The sequence below is a fragment of the Apis mellifera genome, linkage group LG3 (assembly GCF_003254395.2).
Source record: "Apis mellifera strain DH4 linkage group LG3, Amel_HAv3.1, whole genome shotgun sequence".
NCBI classification, from domain to species: Eukaryota; Metazoa; Arthropoda; class Insecta; order Hymenoptera; family Apidae; genus Apis; species Apis mellifera.
This window is the reverse complement of record NC_037640.1, coordinates 9,232,700-9,253,229: the sequence shown is the minus strand read 5'-3', so window position 1 is coordinate 9,253,229 and position 20,530 is coordinate 9,232,700. Positions and strand designations below refer to the sequence as shown.

At 36.0% G+C, this 20,530-nt stretch overlaps 1 protein-coding gene across 10 annotated transcripts in view; it reads right to left on the bottom strand.

Annotated features, from left to right (window-relative positions):
- Positions 1–20,530, bottom strand: part of LOC408740 (phosphatase and actin regulator 4) — a 322,845-nt gene that overhangs the window by 21,438 nt on the left and 280,877 nt on the right. The window lies entirely within an intron of this gene.

Below are 20,530 nucleotides of genomic sequence, written 5' to 3'. Positions count from 1 at the left end.
ATTTTCGTAGAATTTTTTTTTCTTTGATAGAGCATTTTTTTTTATCTCTGCGAGCCAAGATTTAAGAATTTTAAACGAGAGAGAAATCTAAGAGGGTTGCTCCACGAGCCTTTGCTCTTCGTTCCTTCATATCTTCGCACTCCCTCCGATCTTCAGAGGATTCATATTATCTCTTTCTCTCTCTCTCTCTCTCTCTCTCTCTCTTTCTTTTATTTTAATTTCAAGCTTCTATATACTCCGAGGATTGTAGCAAGACTTTCGTATTTTTTGAAAGCCAACGTTTAAAATGCTGAAACTGTTGTAGAATTACAAGGCGAAAAAGAATAATTCTTTATTAATCCGAGAAAAGAAAGTGAGCCAGACACAATTACACAAGAGACTTCCACAAATACATTTATTTCGAGGTAGATCAAATCTTTCTACTTCGATTTTATTCAAAAAAATACACGTCTTTAATTATTCGAATTACTAAATATAAAAATCGCACTTTGTCATCCAAGTATTAAATCTATCATCGAGGACTGCGTTTGGGGGAATGGAGTTAAGATTAAATTGAAAATCGCAATCGTACCACCTCCATATTTCTGACCATGGAAACGGGTCCTCTCTTTTTTTTTTTTTTATCGAGCGAAAGAAGAAGGTGGTGGAGACAGGTCGGCATTAAATCGTGGAAACTCGGTGGGGCGATCTCGCTTCCTGGCGCCGTTTCTCTTCATTATTTCGTTCGTTGCTCCGTTTCACTCCCCGCCCCGTCCCCCACGTTCGGGTCACGTTCGGCCAACTCGGGAAATATTGCCGCGAGCTGCGCCACGAAATTGCGAAATCCTCCTCCACCCTTGCCCTGTCCCCTCACCCCTTCCCCTCTGCGCACAGCCGTGATAATAAGCTCGCGCGTTTAGGATCCGCGCGTAAACCACGATTTTGCCTCGCGATGGATCGTAACGAGCATTTATGAAGAGAAGCGAAACGGGGAGGAAACGTTTATGCGAATTGCGACCTCGGAATATCTCCAGAAATTTCTTTTTCTTTTTCTTTCTCGTTTTTGGGGAACACGAGTTCGTTTATCGAGTATAAAAGAATCAACGAGAAAATTTTTACGTTAATTTATAATTTTTGTCGAAAGATTATTATTATTATGGTATTTTATAGAAATAATAGGATGGAAAATATATACAAGTTTTATAATTTTAAATTTTAATTAACATAGGATAAACGTTTAGAGAAGCGTTCTAAATCAATTTAGCTTAATCACCTTAAACCTCGAATCCGGGATGAATGAAATTTTCATCGTCAATGAAATCGATCCCCAATTTCGTTCGCATCAAATTTATTCGAAATCGCAGGTGACGAATAACGAATAAACGTTTGACGATTATTCCTCGCAAAGAGATTAATTAACCAGCAGCCTGTTTTCTAATGAATTAATCCTCCCGTGTAATTATTATTATCTAATTGATACACCGCAGCATGATGCATCAATATTTATTAATTTACCACGTCAATATTGTATCAAGTATAATCCAGTGCATCGGTATTCGCACTGAAGATAAACAAAACGACGACAAGGCGAAATTAATGTCGAATAATTTCGAAAATACAATTTTAAACAGGTGAACTTTTTTTTTTCGGATCAGAGACAAATTGAAATGCAGATCGCGTGCAAAATTGATATCATCGATCTCTCGATCCGATCAGAAAGCAATTTTCTTCTTTTTTTATTCCAATACTTTTATGCTCGAAATTAATGTGATAAATGGATCTAAATTATCGACTAAATCACTCCTAATCTCCCTCCATTCTCTCGTTCTATAAGAAATAAAATCACATTCTCGATTCTAAATCGTATTTTTAAATTAATTAAATAACAATTAATGCCTAATTTTCCCGATCAATATTCCCTGTCAAAATCACAAGTTCATTGTTCTTTGAAACTGCTCGTCAATCCCTTTCTCGTAAATCTGATTAAAAAAAAAAAAACGTCGATAAAACACGGCTCTCTACGCCATCTCTCCACAAAAACCCGCAAAATAGAATCTCTCTCCTTTTAAAAATTTCCAATTTTTTAACATAAATCCCACGCGTAAAGCTTCTAAAGAAATATAAGAGAGAGAGAGAAGAGAAGAGCGATTATCGCGCAATATCGTACGTCATCAATATCGGCGATTATTCGCCCCGGAAATCGCGTGCATCTGGCGGAAACAGCGTGGGCGGGTCGAACTCGATGGGCTGCGTAATTAAAGGCTGCGAGCGAAAGCTACGCGCGCGTGAATCGTAGAGGATGAAATCATTCGAAACAGTGACAGATCACCGCGTGGAGACCAGATTTTCATCGACCCCCTCTCCACTCCCTTCTTCGGGGATTTTCCTCGCGAAGTTTCCGCTTTTGGCGCCAGGCCAATGGAACTTCGAAAGGGAAGATCTTGCTCGACTGACGTCGCTAATAACGTCAACGTGTTGTAACGAATCAGCGTGGGACGAAGGTCGGCGGATGTGACGAGAAGGAGGAGGAGGAGGAGAAGGGGCGTTGTTGATGCTATGCGGAAGAATATTTGGATTTTCTGGTTTTAGAGGATTTTCTTGTTTTTCGATTTCTTGGAAAGACAAATGTTTTGAATTTTTTCTTTTCTTATCTTCTTTCTAAGCAAGATGTGACGTTGAAGAAAAATTGTGCGTCGAATATTCCTTGTATGATTTCCATTTTTTTTTTTTTGAAGAAATTTCTGAAGTTGATTTAATTAGAGCATGGATGATAGAAGATGATCGTTTAAACAGCGGTTTGATACCGGAGAAATCCCCACTGTTTTCAGCAAACAGAAATTATATCGTATTGTCGATACGAATTTAAAACTCACCCCTTTAAAAGATGGAACTACTTCCAACTTTAAATTATATTCAGCCTCGCGCAAATTTGTGATTCTACTATCGGGTTCTTTCTGATAAAATATACGCTAAAAGGGATTCGAAGGGATTTTAATCCGTAATCACGGATTACAATTATTGCCGTTCGAAACTCGATAAGGATAGAAATTTGCAAACGAAATTTTCCTCCGCGAGAAATTGCGAACGATGGCGATCACGAATCAAATGATTTTTTCGACGCACGTGATCGAGCGTCGTTCCGCATAGTCTGCACGCCCGAGAGAGACTGTTAGTAACTAGAAACCTACCTACGGCTCGAAATAGATTAGAAACGTCGAGCGGATTGCGCGACGAGACGCGCGCGACCTTCTCGACGAGCGTGCCTCCTCGTTACCCCAGATTCCTTATAGTTGTGAGAGACAATCGAGAAATTTTCTGACAGCGAAACACACCTTCGACATATAGATGTGCGATATCTATTAATTTTTCAAACAACAAATTCGAAGTGAAAGGAAAAAAAAATTTTCCTCCGCATATATCGAATTACGTCTTTCGATATTAATTTTATTAATATAATATTTTGTTACATTCTTTGCACGTATAAATTCTACGTTTAAACGACGGAATGTATAAATGTTGACGTCGTTTATTAAATTTTATTTATTATCGTAAAGGATTTTCGTTTTAGATGAAAGCGAAGTTTGTCAATAGTCGGAGAGTAAGAGACGAGAGTATATTTAATTTTATTTTTATGCATAGGTCCATGTACGATGTTGCGTCATTTAGATTTACGTAAGTAATCGTAGTATAAAATATATAAAATAAATAAACGAGCGACGATAAATAAGAAATATTATAATATAGTAAGGTTATAAGGGGTTCGATATTTTCTTTATACTTATTATGTTCAATTTTCGTAACATCTTCTCAACATTGAGTCGCGTTTGACATCATCATCGTTCAAAATAAAATCTTCGTGTTGTTTGACAATGCGATACAATAATTTTCAAGGAAGCATTCTTAGAAGTTAAGAAAATATTTCGAAGCTTTATTCCTCCAAGTTTTTATCGCTGTTAATTTATTCCCTCTTAAATTTAAATATTCTACTCTCAAATTTATTATTCGTCGTTTAATTAATTTATATTTTCAATCAAAACAAATATTTTCCTCTTGCGTTGCGAAAAATATTTTATTTCACTCGTAATTTCGTAATAGCTTTTAATTAAAACAAATTTCTTTTTTTTTTTATTATTTATTTGAAAAATTCTATCGATCTCAAATATTTTTGATTCCCTTCTTTTATGTATACATATATATATTTTTTTTAATATCTCTCGATAATTTTACCCGAATTTTACTGCTTGTTATGTAAACAGTTGCCTCGAAAACAGGGGAAGATTTATCGATTCGAGTTCAATGTCTCGAAGAAACGAGATTGGAATCAGAACGACACGAGCGATTTACCCACTGCCAATTACATGTAAATCTGTCCTGCACCGAGGAGAGCCACGACCAAAATAATTCACGAACCGTGGAAAAACGGGCGCGACAACTTTCTTGCTCGACTTTAAATCGAGCCAACTTTGACTCATGCAGTTGTCGCTCGAAATTCCATCAGTGTGTTTTCTATGCCAAGTGCAGGAATCCGTGCGAATCATCGATAAGTCATCGAGCAGGCATCCTCCTCCTTCTTCTCCTCGCTCTACGAAAATTACGTAAATTGAGATAATTAATCGATAAAATTTTATCGAACGAACAATTTTGCGATCGATTTATACGTATTTTTTTATATATATTTTTAAATATATCGAAGCGATCTAATCGCTGATTTATTTCTCGATTCTCAATTTACTTTATACGATAAATTTATCGACAATCTTGTCAGAGATAAAACGGAAACGCATCAGTTTAGCGTACGATTCATTTATTCGGAGTGAAAGCGGGAGAACACAGATCATCCATCGTAATTTATTTCTCGATATGATGATTTTTATTTTACTTAATTAGTCTTTATTACGAATAAAATTGAAAATGTTATCAAATGTGATAAAGTGGAAATTACGTTTGATTGGAGAGGGGGGGGAGATAAATAATCGATACGAGGCAGTCCCATTTTATACTTCATTAAAGATGCAAATGAAAAAAATTAACGATATAAATCGGACAATCTCCATAAAATACATCCACTTTTCCATAATTTATCTCATTCTGGATTCATTGCTTATCCAATAACTTTATAACAAAATTAAGAGCATCGTGTATACAATTACAATATTAAATTCTATTTAGTGAAGCGTGAGAACGAAATAAATCACTCCACTTTCCACCATTTATTCATCCCATCGCCCCAATCGTTAATTTTATCGTTTACGACGAAATCAAGAATACCGTTTCACCAAATTACACTACTTCCGCTCATCTAAATGGTAAATAATACCGTAAGTGGGACGAAAAATTTTCCAACAGTCATCTCCAACCGTTGATTTCTCCAACGAGAGAGAAAGAGAGAAAAGCACTGCTACACAAATCACAAAAGAGCACTTGTTCGTCGAGGAAAAAGTAAAAACGTTTTAAAAACTTCTTCGTAGAAGAGGCACGTAACGTAACGTAATGTCGTACCGTTCGTTTCCTTTCCGTCCACGTAGAGTCGTCGAATCGATATGAACGAACATGTTTACCACGCTTATTCTACTCCACGTCCCTTCTGCGATCCTTTTTCTCCTCTGCGAGGGAAACAGTGTCTGTCGCGGCGGATTACACGACGGGCACAATAGACGGAAGGAAACGGCGTAATAATAAGCGAGGCCGTTTAACACTGTTTACAACGCGCAAATACACACCGACTCGTGTCCCGTGAATTATTTCTCAGTGACGACAGAGGAGAGGAAAAACACGGGGAGTGAAACCTGGGCGTGGAAATTATGGAACATGACGCGGAAACTCTCGCGGCCGCGAATCTCTATAAATAATTTCGCACGCGTCTTCGCAACGCGAAAATTCCCCTTAATATTTCATCGTCCCCGCCGTGGACCGTGTTCCTCGAAACGTGTGGAACGTATTAAGCTGTTCCTGTTTCGAGAAAAAAAAGAAAAAGGAAAAAAAAGGGGGAGAGTTTGAAATTCGTTCGTCTGTAATCTGGAGAGGATCTGCGGTGGATGGAAAAATGATATTTTAAGGAATGTGGAATATGAATGTTTGTAGCGGTTTCGATATTTTTCTCGTAGAATTTTGATATAATGTATAAGCGAAAATTGATCTATTCGATATATACATCAGACACTCTGTAAAGATTTTAATTTGGAGAAAGTTATTGGAGAGTTTTTGGTGAATTGGAAATTTTAGGGATGGAATATGAATTTAGATATTTGGAAACGCGATATTTCTCGAATTTTGAAATATAAAAATTGAAAATTGATTGATCAGACATGTCAGACATTCTGTAAAGATTTTAGATTTGGAGAAAGTTATTGAGAATTTTGGTGAATTGGAAATTTTAGTAATAATGATGTATTATTTTGTTTTATGCAGGTTCTGTATAATGGTGTATCTTGCAAATTGTTTTTTGATCTCGTTTATCGAAATTTAAAAAAGTTTCGAGTAATATGAGGAAGTTAAATATGCGAAAAATTAATATATCAATCACTTGTAGTATCTACTCCACTTCTTAAGAATGGAGCAAATAAAGCTGAAACGAATTAAAGAGAACATGTATGATGTAATTAATAAGAAGGAATTAATACTTTATTCTAAAGATATCTATGCTTGAATATATTTTTATATTATTTTTATCCAATTCCATTTCCTATATGATTAATCTTGTAATTTTTTAATATATGAAATATCTTTTATATTCTGTTAATTAAAAAATTACCGAATATTTAAATATCGCGAATATCGCGAAAAATGTGTATTATTTCATTGTTGGTAATTAAAAATTTTTAATTTTCTCGAGGAAACGAGAGATTTTTCGTAGCATTTTCTTGAGAATTTTCATTTAATTTTTCTAGAACAGAATGACACGACCTAGCAGATCACGTCAGCTTTGTCTCCTTTTCCTGGATAAAGTTAAAATGATGGCGCAACACAGCTGACGTAATTGAAGAAAAGTGATGCGTGAAGATGTGTTTCAGTACATCAAGAAAGATTGTATTATCGGTGAACTGGAAGAATGTGAGACGGGAAATTACTTTTATATAAAAGTAGAACAAGCTATCTTTAAGCGTAAAATATTTTACTTCTTCGAGTTTTCTTTTATACTTCGCCTTTAAAATCACCTAGATAAAATTCTCATTCGTTCCACTCCTTCTTTTTTTTTTTAAAATTTCACATTTAAAATAAAATCATCCCATACGAAATTTCCAATTCCTACACATTTACATCCATTCTTTTCTCATCGAATTATCGAATCCTAACTTCACAAAATTTTCACACCTTATTCATTCTTTCCTCTTCTCAAAATTTGGAAAACGAATTTAATCTAATCGTCAAATTAACAAAATCTCCAGAAAATCTTCAAAATAAATCGTCAAAATTAATTTGACCTCCTCTCTCTCATATAGATCACCGCATTCCACAAAATTCCAATTTTCTCTTCATCTATATTCGTTAGCAAAACCATCCCATCGCAAAATTCCAATTTCCACGAAGAAAATCATATTCGTCTGGTCGTTTTAAAGAAAGGGAGTCGCGAAAAACGTGTTCTCCGCACGAAAACACGGCGACGGTTCGAGCGCGTGTGTATCGATCGACGACGAGGGAGAAGAGAGAAGGAGAAAGCGAAAGAGAGAGAAAGAGAGAGAGAGTTTCATCAGGAACGATAATGCTAAACTGCAGGTTCGCGTCGTTGGACCGCGTGCAATAAAGGGAAACGTTATCTGAGAGTAGCATTGTTTACGGTTCGCTCGAGTTTCGAGGGTGCTTCCACCATCTCGCCCCTTTCTCTTCCCCCTCCACCCTCCGACGATGGCTCCAACGTTGCAACTTGCAACTTCGGGGGCCGTTTATCGGGCGGTCCACTCGAAAAAAAAAAAAAGAAGAAAAAAAACTCTCGGCAACTCGACGGGATAATTGCGTTCAGGGAACCGAAATGGTGGACCTCTATTCGGGATCTCTTCCGTCCGATCTTATCTGTGTCCGTGATGACATTCCATCTTTTGTTATAAACAAAAAAAAGGTATATATATATGTACTTGTACGTTGAGAAAGGCTGGACGAAACTCAATTCTTTAGGCAAAGGGGTAGATTGGAAATCGAGCCGGTCCTATTTCATTAAGTCCTCCTGGGATTGAGAGTGATTAAATGGCGTATTAAACGCAAAAGAGACAAATTGAGGAGAAAATGTTTGACAATGGTAATAGAGATAATGTATTCTTCGTCTCTTTTTTTGTGCGTGTGTCTTTTTTTTTTTTAACAATTTATAAAATATACAATTCATAACGTATAAAATTAACACGTGTCCTTTTCAACAAGTCATGAATTTATTATAAAGCGTTCAAATTATAACGTTTTAATATAACGAGTGATATTATTGTTGATCGGCCAATAATTATTTCATCGAAACAATTAAGGGATATTTAATTCATATTGAAACGTATCGATCGCGATATTAATTCATTAATTTCCGAACGATTCCTCGATACTTTTTTTCTCCTCCAAAATATAACGAATAAAAGAAAAAAAAAAATTCAAGCAATAAGCTCATTATTCATCGCTCGATCTCCAGCTGATAAAATTCTATTTCAAACTATCAATTCTTTCTGTCAAATAATTGTTGATGGAAACGAAATTTTTAAAAAATCTCTCTCTCTCTTTCTCTTCATCTTTTGAAACGAGACTTCATGATCCACTTTCTCGCGATGATTCCAAACATCCTTTTTTCGAGAGCGAACCACGAAACAATGGAATCGGTTAATAGCAGGGTCGAGGGAAAATATAATATATTTTTTTACTCTTGCGAGGGAAGAAAAAAGAGGCGCGTCCTCGAGATTCATTACGGATCCATTTACGAAAGCGAAATAACGCGGAGCATCACACGAGTTCTCGAGACGTGCGCCAGCTTGGATGGGGAAACATGTTCTTCGTTCGATTCCCGCCGATTTATACGAGGGCGGTGCTCGCCCGTTCTCCGATACATCTTTCATTGTACCCGCGCGACGTTGTCGTGCATCATCGAAAATCGATGGACCATTTGCGGATTTCTTGTGTGTGGGGGGGAGAATGATAAACACGGATGGAAAGGGATTTTTGCAAGACTTCTTTACGAAGAAAATTTTCAAGTGAGGAAGAACGATGGAATTTTATCGTAATCTAGGGAACGATTAACAGTTGAAGGGGGTGAGAAATTTATGAAAATTTTTGAAAGAAAAAAGAAAAGTGGGGGATCGGTAGATTTCTCGCATAGTAAAAGGGAAGGATGGAAGAGAAATTTTGCAACATTATTTTCTTCGAAGAAAACTTTCAAATTTTCAAGGTGATGTTTTCAGAGATTGAAGAATAATAACATTCTTGGAAAATAATCGATATTCTACTTTTTAAGTTAGTTAAAATGATTCTAAAAAAAATTCGTAATTTCATGAAAATTTTAGAAAGAAAAAAAAAAGAATAAAAGTATAACGCTCTTACTCTCTAAAATGTTACGCAAATACCCTTTCAAAAAACCATTCGGTATTATGAATTTTTTAAAATCGAATATCGATTTCGCTGTTCCAAATGTATAGAAACATTTTGCAACAAGAGTTATTCGTGAAAAATTGATTATAACTTAATGCCTGGAAAATTACACGAATCGATGCAATAAAATGCAAATGTAACGAGAAAAGTGCAATGGTACGAATTGATAAATAAATTGAATTGTTCGATGGAACTTTCGTTCTATCTATCTAAAATTTCTCATTCGATTAATTCGCACATTAATCTAAACATAAAACACGAATGACTCAGAACAGCTCAAAGTTGTAATGAATTCTTAAAGTTCAAACCTTTAAATTTCTAGATCGAACTTGAAGATAAATATCTTTTCACTATATATATATTTTCTTTCTGTGAATTTAATACAATATTATAATTCAATTATGAAATTTAAACGATAATGTAACAAAGCAAATTGATTTTAACTTGTAACGTTTTGATCGATTTTTTATTGAAAACTTGAATAATATTTTCATTCGTCAATATATATTAGTAATATCTTATCAAAGTTCAAAAGTGATTTTCTTCATGGAAAATGATATATTATTATCTAACAATTTCATTTAATTCTAAAAATGATGAAACAATAAAATATGGAGAGTCAATTAGTAATAAATCATATTTTCTAAAAATCTTTTGTTTAAAAATCTCTTTATCGTTTAAACTTCCAATTGACTCAATATCATTATTTATTTATTCGAAAATTTGAGAAATAAAGAATAATTTTTGAATCATTTTCAAAAAATATATACCTTTCCCTTATAATTTATATAGCTTATTAAACATGTATATATATATTCAAAAATTCAATTCGATTTATCAATTTATCCAAAAATCTTTTCACAATATCGTCACTTCGAAACGCAATAAAATCGTAGAAAATCGTACACGAAAGGATAATCAATCAAGCGGATCGGGGAGGGGAAAATCCTCCAAGCACGGATCATTTGCCTGGAATCGCATCAGGGTTGATCGCTCGGTTGGAGGAAAGTTGAAGCAGAAAAGGAGGGATAAGGAGTGGAAAAGGGCGGGAAACATCGGTCGAGAAGAGCATCGAAGAATAATCAAGGATGGCGAGATAACCGCGCGATCCTCGCGGGATGATTCCAAGCTTTCATCTTGGTTCCGCTGATACGATCCGCTCGAGGAAGCCGTAAGTAGCGAGTAATCTTCGAGGCGCAAGAGGAGAGAAAGAGGGAGAGAGGGAGGTGAAGGTGTAATGTCCCGTTAAACGGAACACCCGGGAATTGGAATGAATCGATAAAAATTTGTGACCCTTTTTCTTTTCCCTTTCTTTCTTCTCTTTTTTTTTCGAAACGTTTCTTTTAGTTTTAAAGGAGATAAGGGAAGGGATCTCGTTTCGAAGTTGGAAATTACCGAGGATCGATCGAATTAATCAGGATTTTTATCGAAATCGAAGTTGGCGAATGCGAGAAGAATTGGAGATTTTGAAAATTTATGGACGAAGTAATTTTTTGAATATGGATGCGGAGCGATAAAAATTTGATTTGGAAAAGATTGTGTCTGACCACAGGCGACGATTCATTTTTATTTAAAGGAATCGAGAGCTCGATATCTAAATATAGATAATTCACTTCTTTATTTAGGGGAATATGTCTGACCCAGCGAAAATTTAATAGTCGAAGTTACGAACATAGTTATTTCCATAAGTTACTTTAATAATTTCAAATCGTTCAAACTGTAATAATAATTGCAAATAATGCTAAATAGCCGGGGTTATATGAAAAGTGAATCGATTGTAACAGTTACGAACAAATTATTATTTAAACATTTTGATATAAGTAATTACTTAAGCTAACTTTATTTTCAAAATTTTTAACTTTAGTTACTTTCTTGAGTTAATGTCCAAGATCTGGTCTGATCACAGAACTATTTCTATTTAAAGTTTGTTCGATGTTTATTAACTCTTTGCGCTCGAAGCCATTTTTTCGCTCGGTCGAACTTGAGACGATTTTTCTGTAAATTTCTTATTAAACTAACTCGAATTAACGCAAGTATAAAACTTTTTATATTTTAATTTTTTCACATATCTATATAAAGAAAGAAAATATTTGAATATTGAACTCTTGCTGTTTATAAAAGTAATTTCGATTCGTCAGGACAAGTATCAGAATAGAATGTCTTTCTTATTTCGTTGAGCAACATTATAATCCTTCTTAACTCCTATTAACATAACTTTTTTATATTCACTATTGTGTATTGTTCTTATTTTTAGCCTCTTACTTCATCTCTGTGATCTTCATTACTTACTTTTCTTCTCTCTAATGGTCAATTTCTTTATAAATAGAAGTTTGTTTTATAATAACGAAAAATTAAACTCATCTTCGCTCGAACTAATCTTTATCAAATTTTATCAAAATTCAAAAACTTTGAAAATAATATTCTTATTGTCGCAATAAGTGATCCGATAAGAAACTTTAGCTATTCGACATTATATTATTCTACGCTTCATAAGCTCAGAAATTTATTCAAGAAGCCATATTTTAAAAGAAAATCATTCATAAATAAATATTGTCACAAGAGAATATCATCATTCTTTCTAATCGAAATTCTTCATGTAACAATTATGGAAAATTAAAATTCATTTCAATGAAGAAAGAAGCCAAAGAAGAAAAAATAAGCTTTCCTTTTACAAATGCAATAGAAGCATAATCAGGTGATTCTTTCAGATTCGTCTTAATCCGTTTGTTTATTCAGCAAAGGATGACGCACAACATCGAATCGTTTAAATCGGGCGAAACCTCGCAAAAATGAGGTATCAGCATGATCGATGGAACGCGAATGGAATTATCGCGTGACGCGTTTAATGCAACGTTACCATTTCGATATCGTTGCAACGGGTTCACGGGTTATAGGTTTGCACGCAGCGGGCCGCATCTTGTTTGCACTTTGATCGGTTTTACGTAATAAGGACTCGTTACACGTTCCGAGATATCGATGAGCAAGTCGAACACGGCTGGAACGTGGCTGGAATTACTCGCCAACACTCGTGGAAAGAGGCGATAACCACGTTGTAATTTGGAAATAGGAAAATTGACGACAATTGACGTGAATTACAATTTGCCTTCTGACGAATCTTTCTGATGATTTTTCATCTTTTTAAAATTACGAAAGGAATCAATATATTGATATTTCGGAATTATACAATTTGAAAATTAAGCGTTCGTGCGTGGATTTTCTATTTTACTCAATCAACGATTTAAAATTTCTTCAATTTTCAAAATTTTCAAGTTACGTAAAAAAATGGAGGAAATTTAAGTATTACCGAAAAGTAGTTCGAGAGAAATATCTTCCAGTATCAGTTGTTCGATATAAAATGGAAAAGAAACGGTTTCTGACATGTAATTACAAACACGAACATCTTTTCTTGGCTGCAACTTTCATGACGGCATCACCCAGCTTCTTTAAAGCGCTTCTTATACGTTTCTCGTTATCGATTATCGATTCAATTACGGTTATATCTCGCGGTTGAATTACATCCAACGTTACTCACAACTATAATCCTTCCTACGAAAAATATCTTACATCTTACGTGAAAAAAATACTACGAATAAAATCAGATAAATAATCCAAGATGTTTTCAAAAAGATCTATTTTTTTTTTTTCTCTCTTCGAAAATCTTATATTCCAAAATATTCTCCTCGATTTCCAGACAAAGGAAAGAATATAACGAAAACCAGCCCACCTTAATTAACGCGCTAATTACCGGTTTAAATATTAACATTTTTCCAGCCAACACCTGGCGCGAATTCCCCACTAATTAACGCTCGAAACTATTTCGCGAAAACACGGAACTGCCCTCGGTTAATCGTCCGCAATTTCCAATTCGGTTTTCGAATCTTCTCGAATCCGATATATATATATATATATATATATATATACACATATATATCGCTGTTTGACTCGACAGTGGTGCATGTCGGTCTGAGGTCAGACGTGTCGCGATGCGGCTTCCACCGAGCCGTGATTAAATCAGACACCTCCATTTCCCCCATCTCCAGACGAGGCGAAACATTCCCAACGATTCACCCCGAAATTCTGATCCACCGTTTCAGCAATTAACGAAATTGCGCTTGTTCCGCGACGTTGCTTCATTATCTCGTTCGAACGACTTTGGAATTTTGAAGAATCGCTTAATTAAGAATTAAGCGAGAATTATTTCATGATTTCGATATAATTTCTTTTTTTTTTTTTTGAATGAATTCAACAAACGAGAGATAAAATTTTGATTACAATTTTGAATATAATTTTAATTCTGAGTATTAAATAAATTGTAAATTATATATTTTATTTCGTGAATTAGATATCGTATATAAATGGAATTAAATAAGATATGGAAATGTGTGTGAAAGTTAATCTTAGTAAAGTAGAATTCTTGTTGTTGCATCGAGAAAATCTGATCGATAATAAACGTGAGTCGAATTGCAACAACGAACGGAAGATTATAAGTTGAAAATAAAAAGGAAAAAATTTGCATTCGGGATAAATCTCTTTCCACGGACGTGAAGAGAAAAATCCGCAGTTCACCCTTGGAAACTATACGGTTCGCGAGCCAATAAATCGAACCACCGACTCGAATCTTTTAATAGCTGTGCAAGCTACCCGCCTACGAGATCTATTTTATCACTCGTCAACGAAACAAAGGGTCCGAGTTAAACTGTAAGCCTTTCCATTTTACCACCGGCTTTTATTGATATAAATAGTTAACCCTGCCACAAGCGTTCCACTGAAATCCCTTTCAGATTGTCATAAAAACCGATACTACCGATGAAAATTTTAACTTGAAGCGTTCACAGCTCTCTCTCGAATTAGTCATTCTTTCATTCCTAAAAGATAAATTTTATTACTCCCAGATTCGTAATCTTTTATTAAATATATTTCAACAATCAAATTTCACTATTCACAAATCTTTTACAATTTTACAATTGTACAATCTTCTTTGAATTTGAAATCTTCCATTTCTATCATCCTCAAATTTCAATTATCAAATTTCTAATCATCAGAATCAACCCTCTGCATCTCGAAAGGCGAGTGATTTATTAAGATTTCGTTACTTCTAATTAATAAGATCATAAAGAACGTATAAAATTAAGACAAAATCTTTCCAAATCCCCAAATTTAATAACAATTCCTTCAATTACCTCGATCGATCGATCTTCACACAATCAATCCATCGCAAGGTTAAATTAAATTCGTCCACCTCGTTGCTCCATCACGAATAAACGAATAACGCGTCGTCTCGATTCCAAATCCTCCCCAGATCAACTCGACAAATCCGAATCCACCATCCGAAATTACTCTCTGCTGCGAGAAGAAACTCGCGTGTCCCACTCCCGCACACATACATACTCAAACCGACAAAACAACCCCGGGTCCAATTACCGGCCAGGCTGCTGCAAAACCCTTCCTCCCTTTCCTCGTCGAACTCCCCGGCTCAAAGGAAGAAAAACTCGGCTTTGTCGGCTTGTTGGAGGGCCGACGAACCCTTCAGGGGCGAATCTCGACAAAAACCACGACGGCGACGGCAAAACAACGACGTTGCGAACGACACGGTTACGATTCAGTGGGATCGGTCTACACCACCCATCCACCCACCCTCCTCGGCGCGATTTCTACGTGCTATTTCCACCCAGGGGTTGTGTGTGCGTGAGAGAGGGGGTGGAGAGAGAAAGAGAGAGAGAGAGAGAGGTCGTCGACACCGGCGCGTTTCCCTCCTCCTGGCATCGATCCGCGCGCTTCCTTTTCCGCGGAAGGGGATGAGAAAGCGGCGAGTAACCCGGCCAGCCAGGGAGCGTAACGTGGCCTGCACCATCCCTCCCCGCCACCTAATCTTTCAGAGGCGAATTTTACTCCCCCTCCCCCCTGCCGTCGTTCTAATTAATTATCCTACCTCGTCTCGACGGTTCGATATTAGTGACGAGCAAGGGGAATGAGTATATGCTGGGTGCGCCACTGTCGGGATATCAGGCATTTTGATTTGGATTTCTTGAAAGAGGGGAAGCAAGGGAGATGGAATATAGAGATGTTTATGAGGGAGATAACTCTTTCGTATACTTTTGGAATTGTTTGTTTAGTATGTTTAGATGCTTAGATCTTTATTTCTTCATCACGAAGTATATGGTATCATTTCATGTTATCTGTAAGATACTCGTTAAAGATTGAAAAGGAATGGAATACGAGATATTTATGAGGAAGTTAATTCTTTCGTATACCTTGGAATTGTTTGTTTAGTTGTATTTATGCTAGATTCATTCATGTTATCTTCGATTAATAAGAGCTCCTTAGATCTTTATTTCTTCATCACGAAATGTATATCATTTTATGTTATCCGTAAGACACTCGTTAAAGATTGAAAAGAATGGAATACGAGATATTTATGAGGGAGTTAACTCTTTTGTATATACCTTGGAATTGTTTGTTTAGTTGTGTTTATGCTAGATTTCATTTTGTTATCTCCGATTAATAAGCTCCTTAGATCTTTATTTCTTCATCATGAAGTGTATTATTTTATGTTATTATGTAAGACACTTGTAACGCGTTAAAGAAAAGTGAATAGAAAATTATTGTAAAAGTGTATCGATGAAAGAATTCTGAAATATTGAGAAATTTACGAGATAGTTGGATGCATGAAAATCAATGTAACGTAATCGTGTGTGCAATAGGATGAATATCGGAGAAATTGAGTTTAGTGTATGAATCGATCAGACTAATGAGGATTAACAATGAGGTTTAACAACGACGTCGAATTAACGAGCGGATGAATCATCATTACACAGATGCGCTCCACAAATTGATATCTTTAACCGTGAAAAAGTTCGTTAAAACGTTTCTTAATCCGGAGTCTAACGCGATAAAGCGAAATTGAGGAGAGAAAAGAAAAAAAGTTGTCAGAGAGAAATCGTGCATTCGAAATTAGAGGGGTTGGCTACCGTTCGTTAAATCGGAGAAACAGAAACGGTGCATTTAACTTTGTTTAAATCCCGTGATGCTGTTTCCTTGGAATTCCGGCGTTAAATTAAATAGAATTTATCTTTGTCCACGGAACCTGACGTGCACTTTACGTGTTAATTATGCGTGGAATCCTTATGTTTTGAACGATGCGAGAGACCAACTCGAATTCGAATAATTACATAAACGTGCTTGTATCTCTAATTCCCTTAACAATTAACATATCTCCGAGAAATAATTTTAAAAATCTCAATTTTAAAATATCGTCACGTACCTCGAATCAATATTTTTCAAAGATAATCCGTTTCTCAAAGAATAAAAACTTAAATAATAAAAAAAATAATAACATTCTCAAAAAACAAAGTCTAAAAATCATCAATTCTCTTCTCGTGATAATCCCCGATATAATTCGATTTATATTATTGAACAAAAATCAGTTTTTTTGCAGCAAAGTTCAGCGATTAAACGCTAGAGATCGAACTCCCTATCTCTGCAACATCATCATCATCATCATCCCTCTCTTCGTCGGTGATTTCGATATATTCATCATTCATCGACGATTCTCGATAAACGAGCGACGGGACGAGGTGGTAAAATGCAATTTGTTCGCGGCCTTGCGTTCGCCTATGGCATTACAGCGATCAAGCCGCGGGTATGATATCGTTGGGACAGATGTACCCTCCTCTGTCCCGTTCGAAAATCGGGACACCGTGAAATTACGCGGACACGGCAGGATATATCCATTATTTGCGGACGGATGGAGGCCGGCCACCGGGAAGAAGAAATAGATTTCTAGATAGATTATTTCTATCCGGTGGTAAACAATCGGATTGGCCGTTTATTGGTAGTCAGTCGCGATCACTGCATTGCGCATTTTCCTTCGATTGGACTTTAAATCGGTCCTGGAGGCATCGATGAAAAATTACAACGAGAGTTAGTTCGAGTTTCTTCTTTAAATTTCTTCTAATTATTTAATTTAATCGGTAATGAGATACAATAATTATTATTTAGGAGAGAAACGTATAATTTCGTGGATGGAACGAACGGATGCCTGTATTTCTCGTCTTGCGGAAGTTTGGGAGAGAAAGTAACGTTTCGGTTAGATTGTTACGGGGGATGAGAAATGGATCGTGTTAGGGGATGTTAGTGTGTCGTCGAGTCCTCGACAGTAATAAAATTCCCTTCAACGGTGGAGCGAGTTGGGTAAGCTCATAAATCAGCTTCCAAATTGTCAAGTCTTGCCATCCATGAGGTATCCATTTATAGTTCATCTTTGGACGTATCTTCACAACCGATCGCGATATTACGCTCTCACGAATTCTAACAAATAACGAAACTTCTATAATGATGAATGAAGAAGAAATGTAATAGTTGATGTAAATAAACGAATATAAATTGAGAGGGCAGTCAGACGAGTTGATAGAATCTCTATAAATTATATTTTCAACTTTCGTAAGTAGATATTACAACATTATCAATGAAAATTTCGTTTCATCTTTTTCATCTTTCTTCTTCTTCTTCTTCTTTTTTATCGTTCTTTCTGTTTCTATTTTTTTCTTTTCGTTTAAATTTTAAGCATCGGCTCGTTGAACAATAAGGATGGATAACGTTGGATAACGTTCCACTTTCACGAGGGAACGACACTGCATTTATGAATTTCATAAGGAGAACCTATTACGAAACGTCCATCGAATGGCATACTTCGCGGTTCAATTAAGATCGCTGAACGCTGTTCTTTTGTTGGCAGCTTGTTCACCTCAAAAAGCTCGGCTGGGAAACGAGCTGAATGGCATTTTCCTAGGTCGAGAAGGTTCGTTGATAAGTCGTGAAGAAACGGGACTACGTAAATCGACTGATGTGAACGTCGATACTGCCAATATTACACGGGGAGAACCTGTTTCGATACTTTGGACAGAATTTCAAATTTTATTTTCGCCTATGTCACAACTTTAATCTCACCGGTATTGGAAATATAATTTAAAACGAATTTTATCAAGATTGCGAACGTACAGAAAATACAAGCCTTGGCAAAAAAATCTTCGATCCTTTGAAATAGAATAAACTTTCTCGAAATTGGACCAAAACCATCTTGATTTTTTTTTTTTTTTATTTTGAAAAAGTTAGAAGGACTTACTTTGCAGAATTTCAATCAATGGAAATGTTAAACAACACTTATGATCGAAAATATCATCGAGAAAAATCTAAAACAGATTTTAAACAATGAAGAATATTCTCCTTTCACTCAGCGATTGTAACCCTTGTAATCCCACAAATAGGATCAAGCCGAAAATACTTCGATTTACTTGTTTCGTTACTCGGGACAAAGAAGAAGGAAGGAAGGAAAGAAAGAAAGAAAAGAGGGAACGAAATCGCATAACGGACACATCATCCCTGTTTTCTTTATTTCCCCAACGAAAGCCCGATCTCGATCGGCACGGAAAAAGTGGATAGAACTAAAAGAGAGAGTGTGGCACGATCAGCAACGGGCTCACAGCACGAGTAGAATTGGGTCAAAACCCGGAGAGCTCTCGCAAAATCTGCAGCACGGATCGTAAAAAGAAAAACATCCACCCAGGCCGATCAAATCGAGACTTCTCGCCTCCTCCTTGCCTTTACTCGGAGCTTAATGGCTCTGATTAATGGCCGCTGGGCTCTTTTCCCTCCCTCCGGTGATCGCCTCCCCTGGGACGCATGGATTACGAGCAACGTGTGAAAGGACACGTTTGTATCGCGTTTTACGAGCGGATCTTGCGATTTTGGAGACATTTCTCTCTCTCTCTCTTTTTCTGGAAAAAGGATCCGTGGTCACACACGGTTCAACGGATGGCTGACTTATGTTTATCCTTTGATTTAATCGATTTCGAAGCTGAGCTGGATGGAAGAAGTTTTTGCCACGAGTTTGTGGATTGGTGTTTTCTTTTTTCATTGCAATTTGGGGCGTTAAACGCTTTGGAAGAGGCGTTAATTTGGAAGGCAATTGAGAATGCGATTAAAGTTAATTAAAGTTCTTTCTTCTGGTAAGTTCTTGGTAAGTTTGAACGAGAACAGTGAAAGCGGAACTAATTTTCTTTCCACCTTGTTAAGAGATATAAATTGGATTTGATTTTAGTTTGTTTGTTAGTATATAGTTTTCTAAAGACGCGATAGAGCTTCAAATATTTCTTGGATTTATCTTGTAAAAAAAAGGGGAAAGAATGGGAGGAAGAATATTTATTTGTTGTATCTTTTTTTTAGGATTTAGTTAATCGTTAAAACTAAAAATCTTCTGAATGGAAAATTATAGAGAAAGGATTATTAGAGATTCGATACAAAATTTATTAAATGATTCAATTAAATGTTGGAATATTACGCGTGTTAATATTTCGTGAAAAAGGAACATTTTTCTTTTCGATAAAGTCTACCTCGCGACTACCCAGCATTGAAATTATAATTAGTTTCAAGTTATAACCAAAATATAGCGCTGGTGCACAGCTGCCAAAATTGCAAAATATATCGTCCCCCGATAATCGCTTGCATTAGTCCCAAATGGATTCAGCACAGTTGAAAATTCATAGTTTATGGCCGACTGTTTATTATGTTAATAGTTGGATTTCCCTTAAGTTATCGTTGTATGATATATTCCTTGGAAAAAGGGACTCGATGACATTAAGCTGTGTACACACAACCACGTTATTTATCGTTACAACGTCCCCGTTTATTTGCGAATAGTTGGTTGCAAAGTAACCGAAACTTTCAACCCGGTCTAAACTTTCCCCATAATGACATAATACTTGGCGATATTCACCTCGATCGATCCGCCGTGCCTTATCATTCAACGAACTTGCCAATCTTTTGGAAAAACCCAAACTCAAATTTAATAATTTCGAATCGAAATTTAATTAACTTCTTGCCGAATATCGCGATAACAGCGAGTATAATTTATTCGATAATTTCTTGGTCGTCGAATCAACCCCTGTTTTCTTTCCACACGCTTCTCGATCAGATGGCTCAATTATTAGTTGCTCCATTTCCTCGA